Genomic DNA, 12,571 nt, shown 5'->3' with positions numbered 1-12,571 from the left:
CTCTCCCAGTAATAGCTGCTCTGGGGTTAATGACTGGAAATAAGACCTGGGAGCATATCGCTCCTGTGCTGACAGCGACCTCCCTCCTGGCACCAAAGCAGCATAGAGTAAGCTTAGTGATGCAAATAGAGAGAGGACAAGACCCAGACCTAGGAAATTGTGGAATAGATTAGTAGAAAGAGCCTGGGGGGTGGGAACTGGGCCTGTTAAGGAGACTAGGTCTGTAACCTAGCAGGCACCTAGTGGGCCTGGGGGAAGGAGAGACATCTGACAAGCTAGGGGAGATGAGGATGCTGAAATTAGATGAGACACCCAGGGAGGGAGACTGACCGGGAACTAGTGGGGATCAGAACGTGCGTGTCCAGTGGTTAAGGGAGTGTATAGCCAGAGGCTATGAGAGGGAAGAAAAAGATCAAGGAGTGGGAGAGAGAACTGGGAATGGGAAAGGAGATAGATAAGAATCCTAAAGAGTGGAAAAGAAGACTGACTAGATTAGAAAACTGGGGAAAAAGGCCAGTGGTGTGGTAGACAGGGGCAGGTATGGGGAGATAGGCAAAAGAAATCAAGCTTAGGGAAATGGGTAGTATATTTTATTCCTAGTAGATTACACACTGCTCCAGTTCCTGAAATGGATCCCAAGATCTAAATTTCACCATTCTTTGTCAGCAAACATTTGAGACCACCACTGGTAAATGTCCATCCTCTTCTAGAGGTGGTCACCTTAAAGAATGATTTCCTACTACTGCTATCAGTTACTTAGCTCTAATAGCAGAGGTTTGTATGGTGGATGTAAAGATCTCGGTCCCTGATGCTGAGCCATGTAGTTTTCACTATTATGCCTCATGATGGAATTTTTTTTTCTCTGTTTACTTTTTTAGCTATTTAGAATATTACATACAAAATACATTAAAAACATGCAAAGGTACAAAGTCAAGCACTCAAATTAGGAAGGGCTGGAATTAAGATTGCCTGTGAAACCTTATTTCAGCCCCTTTTTGCATGTGTGTCAGGTCCAGTTGAGAAGATAAAGCCACTAGTTCCATGTGTTTTAAGCCTCTGGCATCTGAACCAGTGACTTTAGGCACAGCCCTGTCTTAGGATCACTCAACACACTTGGGTTTCTGATGTATCCAGAGAGGTGCAACCATACAGCCTGCTGCACCCTCCCAGGAAGCAGGGCTAAGGCCCCAAACTCGCCTTGACATAACTCCACCTGAAGGTGTGAGCTTTCTCATTTACCTCTTCAAAGGGCAGATGACACCTGTAGCATACTTTCTATACTACAGACTTCGGTTAAGGCAAGTTACATTGGCATATAACCATTGAAGTTTATATCATTTGGGCATATTTGGCTGCTTGTATCAGCTTTGTGCTTACCAGGAGCACTTGTGTTAGTGTAAAGGGTGGTGCACCATGGGTAGATATTCCAGTGTGCCATGCATTGCTGGCCAGTGAATGCCTTTTGAGTTATTTTTGCAGTGTTTATGGGATAGTAATGACTCACCCAGGTATCTCCAGGAGCTAGGGTTCAGGTTCCCAGCATGCAACTGTCTCCATCCCATACTTTTTTCAGCTTGTTTTAAAAATCTCACAAACTCACGCAGAACTTTTTAGTTTCTGCCACTCTGAAGGAAGCATGGAGCGCCCAGAGCTTTGCACCATTCTCATGCATGTTGCAAATACATGCCATGATTCTCCTGTATCTGCAGACTCTAGAAAGTACCACAACAATCAGGGATATGACAATTTCTTTGAGGGCCATTTGCTGAGGTACATAACGGAAAACATTTCAAGGTTGTTTGGTGGCATTCATGGAGCAGCTGCAGACAGTGGAATGCTGCGTCTAGGTCCCGAAACAGCACTGACTGGTGGGATCATAATGCAGGTTTAGCATTATGAGCAGTGGCTGCAGAATTTTTGGATGCAAAAGGCCACATTCCTAGAGCTGTGTGCCAAGCTCGCTGCAGCACAGAGACACCAGAATGAGATCAGCATTGATAGTGGAGAAGTGAATGGGAAATGCACTCTGGAAGCCTGCAACACAGGATTGCTTCCAGTCTGTGGGAAATAATACTGGAGTTGGAAAATTCACAGGTTTATGTTGATTTGTATACCAAATGCAGCTAGCCTTGCAAAAGGAGTCCCAGGAGCAGGTCCCTTTATCAGACCCAAGATTAAACACACACTGGCTAGTTCCACTGCCTGGATATGTTCTCAGAATATGTCCTGTGGTAGGCAAGTTAGAACTCTTATAGAATCTATAATGAACTTTATAAAGGTTTGGAAACCTTTAGTATACTCTTATAGAGATCTGAACAGAGAGCAAGTGACCCAATATGGTGCAATATTCAGATCTGTAGAGTCCACAACTGCTAATAATTTCAAGTTTGGTGCCAAAATATTCTCAGAACTGGGAAAAGCAAATCTCTTGCCATTCTGCTGCAATCTCACCTTTAAAGTGATTCTGGTTCAGGTACAAGAACATCTTTGGAATCTCACACATGATCTTTGGCAGTTCCAGAGGTTAAATCTTACCAAATTTTTCCTCTGTATGGGTACTTTAGGATTTTTTGAACCTAGATCTGACAGGTTCTTTGACTTCAGCTTTCTCTCTTAATCAATGTACATGGCTCCAGAATTCAGGTATTTCTATAAAATATCAAGTCAACAGATGAACTTACAAAGGTAGGTGATCTTTAGTTTTAAAACAGATGAGGTCTTGGAGAAACTAAAGGCCACCAGATCTCAGGTTGAGTCAATCAGTTCCTCACAAAATTATCTTTCTGAAGTCAGCAGGTGTGATTTCAGTAGAAATCTTCTGTATCTGTCTACGTACGGAGACCCAGATAGTCTAGTAAAATTTTTTGCCATATCAAAAAAGGCAAAGTTTGTTTTTTCCCTAGACTCTGCTGCCTCAGAGGATCCCAAACCAATTGTAAGATTTAAATCCTCTCTTTCTTTTCCTCCTTTTTGGAGACAATTTGTCCCCAATTGTTTCAGGTATGACAAGCTATTTAGTTAAACTGCTCTGTACTAGAAATCAAACAGAACAGACTTCAAGATCATACCAACATCCAGTCCTTCCTCACCCCCAAGGATCTTTTCATGAAAAAATTATGCGAAAAGTGGTCTTGACCTTACTGAAAATTGAAATCTGGAAACAGAAGTAGTATAAGATCTTGGAGGGGAGAAAGGAGAATGGTTTTATTCTTCCTTTATAGCAATGTCTTATTTCTAATAGAAACGATCTTACACATTCTACTGCATCTCTGCAAATTGAAAAAATGCCTATGCAAAAATTCTGCTCATTGGAGAAACCATGCACAATATCTTCTTTCAGCCTTTAGGACTGGTTTGCCACAGATTCTTGAGAGGGCTACTTCCATAGTGTTGTAAGTACAAGACAGAGTTCCTCCAGTTCATAGTAGACAAACACCCTTGCAAGCCTGGCAAACCTCATAATATTCACTAAGTGCTCAAATGTTCTTTGATTCATTTGCATCACCCAGGTGTACAGGTGTAGCCAGATCTGGATGAATGACTCGCAACAGATTCTCACCAAGGAGAGGTCTCATTCACCTGGTGCCAAGGAGGGAAAGACTGGTCAGGAGAAAAATCTTATATGAAGCAGTCTGATGGATTCCAACAGGTTGTACTTAGGGTTCATATTCCTGGGGGAATTCTGCGCCACTGCACAATCCAGAATTTTGCAGAAAGTAATGGGCATGCAGAATTTCCTTCCTCCACAGAAATTGGCTGCAATGCTGCTGGGGTCTGCTGGACCCAGCAGAGCCCAGCTTGCATATAGAAGATACTGTCTGGGGGAGGGGGAGGGAGCTAGAGGTTTCCTGGCAGCTGCAATTCCCTGCATGCCCTGAGGGAAGGAGACAGAGGTGTGCAGGAAACTCCACACGAGTCTGGGACCCAGCATCAGGCTGTTTCTTCCTCTGGATCCCTGGGCTCTGGAGGGGGTGGTGGTGTCTGGGTTGGGGGGTTGGCTGGGGGAGCCCATGACTGAGCTTTGGTGGGGAGGGAATGTGGGTATCTGGACAAGGGGGTGCATGGCTGGGCTCTGGGAGGCGTATGGGTGGCTATCTGGCCAGGGGGCCTCCGCAGCTAGGCTCTGTGGGGAGGGAATGTGCAGGTATCTGAGCTGGGGGGCCCTGCAGCTAGGCTCTGGGGGGAGGAGGAGTCAGAGAAAAAGAAACTGGGTTGTCATAGGGGTTTCTTTAACTCTCTACTCCTGGGGGAATTATTTTTGTGTCTGTATTGTTACAAATAGACCTGTGACATTTATTTTGAAATAAACTACCAAAATAATTAAAACTGGCTTGATTATGTAGTGTTATTTTGACAAATAAAATTTGCAGAATTTTAATATATTGTGCGCAGAATTCCCCCAGGATTAAGTTCAGCATGACAGATGACAGTTCTTTGTCCTCCAACATCTCTTCCACCAGAACCTTTGAAGGCTCCTGGTGTGTTAGGCAAGATGGGCTATGTGGGCACCTCAGTGCAGATAACCAATGTAACCATCCCACATCTGAAGAAGCTCTTTCTGGGATCCAAGGAAACTAGGTACATTTGGTGAGACCCTTGTCAGAGGTCTATTACCATGCATACTCTTGGAATCACTAGCACTTAAGAGGTACTTTCCTTGTTTTCATCTGCAAAACTTTATGGATTCCTGGTCCTTGTGGTTCCTTAGGGAATATTTTAACAAGAGGATGACCCCTTTCAGCCTGGTATTTCATATCAGGCTTAAGCATTGAGGGAGCCTTAGCAGTCGCGCTACTTGTGTATAGAGACACCTTTCCAGATCTCCCATTCTCATGTGCTACTTGATCCTCTTGAGCAAAGGTTGCTATTGTCCTTTTGGGACCCTTTTTGTGAAGGCTTTGCGGGAATTGATGTTACAAGGATACCATTCCCCAAGATGTCAAATATAAAGGGAAAGGTAACAACCTTCCTGTATACAGTACTATAAAATCCCTCCTGGCCAGAGGCACAAAATCTTTTTACCTGTGAAGGGTTAAGCAGCTCAGGTAACCTGGCTGGCACCTGACCAAAAGGACCAATAAGGGGACACAGATCAAGGAAGCAAGCAATCCAACTCCATTAGAATCAATAAGTACTAGCAAGGGAATGTGTTAGCTTATTTTTGTTTTGGCTTGTGATTTTCTCTGTGCTGAGAGGAAGGTGTATTCCTGGTTTTCTTTTTATAACTTATCTACCGTCTGCCCAACTCCTCTCTGTCAGCTTTTCTCTCTGATTTTGACTCCTGACTTTTTCTGTTCCTCTCCTCACTATGACATTCTATACCTTGGGGGGAGCACCCAGTAACCCCCATACTCATTTATATATAATTGTGATCTTGCATATAAAGCATGCCATGTAAGGTATCAGGGGAAAGGTTATGGTCTGGTGAAAGTCACTGTTCTATCTAAATATGTATATCATTAGTGCATATGGAGTTATGAGATTGTGTTGTATGGTTGTCACTAAAATATGCTGTGAGTTTAGGAAGCACCCAGATACTAGCTCTCCAGAGACAATGACAAGGGAGGTAACCAATGCCTGGGTGGATGCTGAACAGCAGACATCACCAATCATTGTCCAGCAGAGGAGTTACAATTCAATGACTCACCTGCATAAGGCCACACCGGGGAATTGCTCAACCTTGCCTGGGGACTCAGCAATGCCCACCAGATGTGCTTGGACTTGGGTTCTCCAAGCACTTGGAACTGAGGGTATAAAACAGAACACAGGGGCCACATGTTGGGCCTTTCTCCAGCCCCCACCTATGCTGCAAGCAACAAAGACACTGAGAAGACTGAAGACTCCAACAGAGGAGAATGGCCCAGGTTTAAGGAACAAACCTGTATATTAAGGACTGCAATATTCAGTGGAGTGAGAAAAACTGCTTAATGTAGATGTTGCCCAGTCTAATAGGCAAAAAGTCAGAGTTAGTTACCAAAATAAAATATAACCACACAGTCTATCACTTATAATGACTTAAAATCTATCTTTTGTAGTCAATAAATTTGTTTTACTGTTTATCTTTACTGGTGACTTTGCCTGAAGTGTTTGGTAAATCTGCTCATGTTTGCAAAGGCTAGTGTATATCCACTTTCCATTGATGAAGTGGTGACCCAATAAATTTTCACTGCTCATCTTGAGCAGTGCAAGATGGTATATTTCTGAGGTGCAAGGCTGGGAACTGGGGGGATTTAGGTGGTGCCTTTCTCTGTGTGGTTCATGAGTGGCTCTAGGAGCATTCATGCAATCTAGGTGGGTGTGGGATTCCACATGTGGTTGTGCTGAAGGATAACAGCATCTGGAGGGGTTTGCTGCTTGTCACTAGCAAGGCAGCGTGAGAGACAGACCAGATAGAGAGAGTGAAGGGGGCACAGCGGTCCCACAGTCCCAGGCTGCACCCTAGAGATCCTGTCACACTCTCAATCTCCTACTCATCCTCTGTGCCTTCAACTTGAATGTTGATGACCCATCCAGCCCCTTAACTGCATGTTTCCTTGCTCTCACTGTGACACTACACCCCATATCCTTTATAGTAATATTATTATTATATGAGTATGGCATAATTATGATTTATTTTATGCAAGATAGGTCATGCAAGATATCATTGAAAAGGTTATGATTTACTGAATATGATTCTCCTTTTTGTATGCATGAATTATTTTGGTATCTGAAGTTCTATGTATCTATTACAAATATGTTTACACCTGGAGAATGCCCACTAGGCAAAAGACTGTCAGTCTAGATGGCTGGCCCATTCAAGTCAATGGACCATTAGGAGAATAGTTCTTAAAAGAAGCTAATCTCCCACCAGGGAGCCTTCCTGAGGATGCTACAAACAGCCTCTGAGTCATGGCTGCTATGACATTACAGGGCATGTGACCAGATCACCTGGTACTGGACTCCATCTTGGAATACCATTATTTTTCCACTGAAAGGCGTGGGAACCAAGCTTGGAGACAAAGGGTTCCCGCCATATGAAAAAGCTATTTAAGGCAGAGGAGTGACATCATCGTGGTTCTTCACTGACTCCTCGCCCAAAGAGACTCTTGGAAACACCTAAGGAACAATGACTGAACTGGGGGGGGGGGGAGTGCTGGACCCAGGCCAAAGGGATTTTTAGCCTGTGAAAGGAACAGCTGGAGGTTTTAAGCTACAAGCAAGTGCATCATGCCTCTTAAAAGCCTGCAGCCTGCTTGAATCAACAATTAGGGTGAGAATTTGCTACTCATATCTGATCTCTTCAGTATATTAAGCTTAGACTGTGTTTTTGTTTATTTGCTAGGTAATCTGCTTTGATCTGTTTGCTATCCCTTATAATCACTTAAAATCTATCTTTTGTAGGTAATACTTTTATTTTTGCTTTATCACAAACCAGTGTGTGGGAGTTATAATTTGGGGCAAAAAGCTGTTGTATATTCTCTCTCCACTTGAGGGAGGGGGCAATTTCATGAGCTTACACTGTGCAGATCTGACGAATATGACATGACCTGTCTTTACCCTCCCATCGACTTACCTCCCTTCCTTCTTCCCCCAACAACTCTCTCTCCTTTCTCCCTGATTTTCCAGAGAAGTTTCTCATCTGCTCTTCCCCTTATGCCTTGCATTGCCCCAGTGACCGCATTCCATCACATCTCCTGATCTCCCTTGCACCCACTCCTATTCCATCCCTTACTCTTCTCCTTAATCTCTCACTCCCCTCTGACTTTTTCCCTTCACAATATAAATATGCTTTAGTCTCTCCCATTTAAAAAAAACCAAACACACTTGATTCACTTGCTTCTCCAGCTACCACCCCATCTCCTTTTTTTCACTAAGTTCATTGAACACACTGTTTAGAATTGCTCTCTAGAGTTCCTGTCCTCCAATTCCATCCTAGACCTTCTCCGATCTGGCTTCCATCCCTTGCACTCCACTGAAACTAATCTCACCAAAGTCTCTGATGACCTCTTCCTCTAGCAAGCTCAGAACTAGAAATCCATCCTCACCCACCTGTCAGCTGGCTTTGACAGTCAAGTATGCTCCTCTTCTTGAAATCTTGTCCACCCATGGTTTCTGTGACTCTCATCTCCTGGTTCTTCTCCTACCTCTGCAATCTGTCCTTTATTGTGTCCTTTGGAGGATCATCCTCATCCACCCTCCAACTTTTTGTCAGGATTTCATAGGGCTCTGTCCTTGGTGCCTTTCTCTTCTTCCTTCTGCACCTCATATCTGGGTAATCTCATCTGCAAATGCAAATTCAATCACAATCTCTCTGCTGATGACTGTCAGATCTACCCCCTCTATTCCAGACCGGTCTCCTTCTGTCCTAGAGAAATCTTCTTGGAGGTCGAATCATTAGCTCAAAATCAATATAACTAACCCAGAGCTCTTAATTTTACCCTCAATCCTCCCCACTACCTCCTCTCAATCACTATGCCCCCCCATACTGCCTGTCACTTAGACCCTTAAACTGGGTGTCATCTTCAGACTTCTTTCTAGAGCCTCAAATCCAAACTTTGTCTGGAGTTTTGCAGATTATTTCTGTGTAACATCTCTAAGATAAGACCTTTCACTGTCCATCCAAACAGCTAAAACTCTCATCCAAGCTCTCATCTCACTTTGATTAGTCCAGTGATTCTCTCTGGCCTTGCACATATCCATTCAGATTGCAGAGATCATTTTCCTAGCCCATGACTTTGACTATGTCACTCTCCTCTCTTTGAATCCCATCACTGGCTTCCCATTCTCTATCTGATCAAACATAAGCTGCTTTCGTTTTCAAGGCTCTGCACAGTCAGTCCCTACCTATCATCTTATTCTCTATCAAGACCCTGGTGCTTGCTTCTGATCAGTCTTCCCTGTCCACTTACTAAATTTTCAAACACCTTCATGCTTTCTCCCATGCTGCCCCACATGCTTGGGAGGTGCTCCTCATAAACATCCATAAAGCTCTCATCCACTTTCAGATCCCTCCTGAAAACTCCCTGCCATGATGCCTATATAAAACTTCACAATGGTTAGGCTGCTGGTGTGCAGAGACCACTGCCTACACCATGCTTACCAATATTATCTGATTACTTGCATTCCCCCATCTGTTTGTAACCATCCATTGCCTCTTGTTTTACACTTAGATTTTTGTTCTTTGTCTGTACCGTACCTAGCACAATGAGGTACCCCATGGCTAGGGTTCCTAAGCACCAGGAAGAAAAGGAGTACCCGTGGCACCTTAGAGACTAACAAATTTATTAGAGCATAAGCTTTCGTGAGCTACAGCTCACTTCATCGGATGCACCATGCTAATACAAATAATCATAATATGCTAACAATGTAAACCACTTTTACAAATATTTACAGGTATATTTGATTATCACAGAAGAGGAGAGGTTAGTTCTGTGACAGCTCAAACTGGTGGAAAGAGAGGGGAGAACAGAAGTCAATCTGTAGAAAGTAGTGTTTAAGGGAATTGCATGCATTGCCTTACTGCCAACTAAGGCTCAAAAAGATTATGTGGCTTAAACTTTCATCTACAGAATTGTTTTCTAAATGTAACTCTGAACCTGTTTGGAAAATGGAAAGAAATTATCCCCAGAATTTTCAAATGGAGTTGTTGTTGTTTTTAAATGTATGGAATAAATACCTTAATTTTTTAGTGCAACTATTTTTACACTCATATCTCAAGTGGTCATACATATTTTCTCAAAATGTCCAAAAATTATCATTTTTGGATTAAAAACATGAGAAACTTCAATTCAAAGTTAGAATGAGCATATGAAAATGGGGATTTATGATTATATTCCCATAAATTTAACTGCTATCAGGCAACCCTTTTAATAATCACTGCACTCGAGTCCAAAAGAAAGCAATAATTTTCCAGTTAGAGAAAACTGTCGGTTTTAGAGTTGCTGAAAATAAGCTAATAGTTACATTATGAAAACATTTTACCTTCTGAGATCATTTCAGACTGGAGCCCCCTCGTTCCCAAATACTGTCATAATAGACTGGAGGAAATCAAATCATCCAAATGGCTGCACATCTTGTCACATCATGACCATCAGCTTGGTTGTGTTGAGACTAGGGGTACATCTATGCAGGAAAAAAAAACCCAACAAAAAACAACCCAAACACTGCAGCAAGGCTCAGAGCCCAGGGCAACTGACTTGGGCTCATGGGGCTTGTGCTACAGGGCTAAAAATAGCGGTGTATATGCTTGGGCTGGAGCCTGGACTCTGAGACCCTTGCTCCTTGCCAGGACTCAGAGCTTAGGTTCCAGCCTGAGCCCGAACAGCTACACTGCTATTTTTAGCCCTATAGCTCAAGTCAGAGTCAGCTGGCTCAGGCTATAAGATTTGCTATCACGGGAGTTTTTTTGCTGTGTACATGTATCCAGAGGTGGAAATCATTAAGCTGTTTTACAGTTGAACTACATACAAAATGTGTGTTCTCTTCATGGCATCTTTGTGATGTACGACATTTTTTAAAACTGAGCCCATCTTACGTTTGAAATTCCAATTTTGCTGGAGAAGAATAGTCATAGTATCAGAAACCTGAGCTACATCTTTCCAAGTCTCAGGCAGTCTAAGCAGCTACCACTGTGTGACCATTAGAATAACTACAACACAAATTATCTAAATCAACACCCACCCTGAGTTCAGGGCTGAGAAAACTGCAGCTCATTGTTCAGCCTATTGTGATGTCACTGTCCACCTCCAGCAAAAACAGAAGTCAAGTGCAGATCATCTTAAATGTAAAGTAGTATCTGTGTGTGTGTAGGGTGGGGCAGAATTGAGACAGTGTCATAAAAGAGCAAGAAACACATTTCTACCAGAGGAAGGAAATGAGTGCTACAGCATAACTAAATATAAAAATGAACAATGCATTTTAGAAAGAAACGGTTACTACAGGATGTATATTAGTCTAACATAACATTCTTAGGTGATGGAAGCACTCAGCTGCATGTTATTACAGCACAGGCATGTATTTTATAAGCATTATTGCTTACGGACATGACTTTAGGAATCTTGACCCAAATATTCTTGTCAGTGTCTAATGCCCAAGTCTAACAGCTGATTTATATATTTTGTTTCCTAGGATTGACCAAATAATTTCAGGGCAGGTTCCTCAGCTAGTAAAAGTCACTCCACTTTGTCATAATGCTACCTGAGAAAAGCAATACTTTCCTTAAAATGCATGGCCTCTAGAAAACAGACAGGCCACCCCTCCTTCCCCCCAACTCCAGACGCTGACATTTTCATCCACATGGATTGTAATCCATCAAACCATTAAGTACTTAAATGATTTCCTTCAAAATCCCTAAAGTGTTAGAACAAATACATTAGAATACTTGCATTTAAAATGAGAGATTACATTATCCAACTATAATGACTATAAAGTGGCTAGAAAGCTGGCTAGATCTGGATGATGGGATGGATTGCACCCTCAGCAAGTTTGCAGATGACACTAACCTGGGGGCAGAGGTAGATATGCTGGAGGGTAGGGATAGGGTCCAGAGTGACATAGACAAATTGGAGGATTGGGCCAAAAGAAATCTGATGAGGTTCAACATGGACAAGTGCAGAGTCCTGCATTTAGGATGGAAGAATCCCATGCACCGCTACAGGCTGGGGACCGACTGGCTAAGCAGCAGTTCTGCAGAAAAGGACCTGGGGATTACAGTGGACAAGAAGCTGGATATGAGTCAGCAGTGTGCCCTTGTTGCCAAGAAGGCTTATGGCATATTGGGCTGAATTAGAAGGAGCATTGCCAGCAGATTGAGGGAAGTGATTATTCCCCTCTATTCGGCACTGGTGAGAACACATCTGGAGTATTGCATCCAGTTTGGGGCCTCCACTGTAGAAAGGATGTGGACAAACTGGAGAGAGTCCAGCGGAGGGCAATGAAAATGATCAGGGGGCTGGGGCACATGCCTTACGCAGAGAGGCTGGGGGAACTGGGCTTGTTTAGTCTGCAGAAGAGAAGAATGAGGGGGGATTTGATAGCAGCCTTCAACTAACTGAAAGGGAGTTCCAAAGAGGATGGAGCTCAGCTGTTCTCAGTGGTGGCAGATGACAGAATAAGGAGCAATGGTCTCAAGTTGCAGTGGGGGAGGTCTAGGTTGGATGTTAGGAAACACTATTTCACTAGGAGGGTGGTGACGCACTGGAATATGTTACCTAGGGCGGTGGTGGAATCTCCATCCGTAGAGGATTTTAAGGCCTGGCTTGACAAAGCCCTGGCTAGGATGATTTAGTTGGTGGTGCTTTGAGCAGGGGGTTGGACTAGATGATGTCCAGAGGTCTCGTCCAACCCTAATCTTCTATGATTCTATGACAGAATTAGGCTGATAAATTAATCAGCTAATTTTAATGAAATAAAATAACTAGCAAGGGTCTTACACCACCACCAAGAGAGTTCAGAATATTAAAACTGAACTCTTCTCATGTTATTCCTGGCAAGAAAGGAAGTAGGACACTACTCAATTTTAGATATTGAAAGCTAATTGGAAAACAAAAATATAAAATGTAATCTCATATTTTGTGAAACATGCATGTACAGT

This window comes from Dermochelys coriacea, chromosome 1, assembly GCF_009764565.3.
Source record: "Dermochelys coriacea isolate rDerCor1 chromosome 1, rDerCor1.pri.v4, whole genome shotgun sequence".
Taxonomy (NCBI): Eukaryota; Metazoa; Chordata; order Testudines; family Dermochelyidae; genus Dermochelys; species Dermochelys coriacea.
This window is presented reverse-complemented; position numbering follows the sequence as displayed.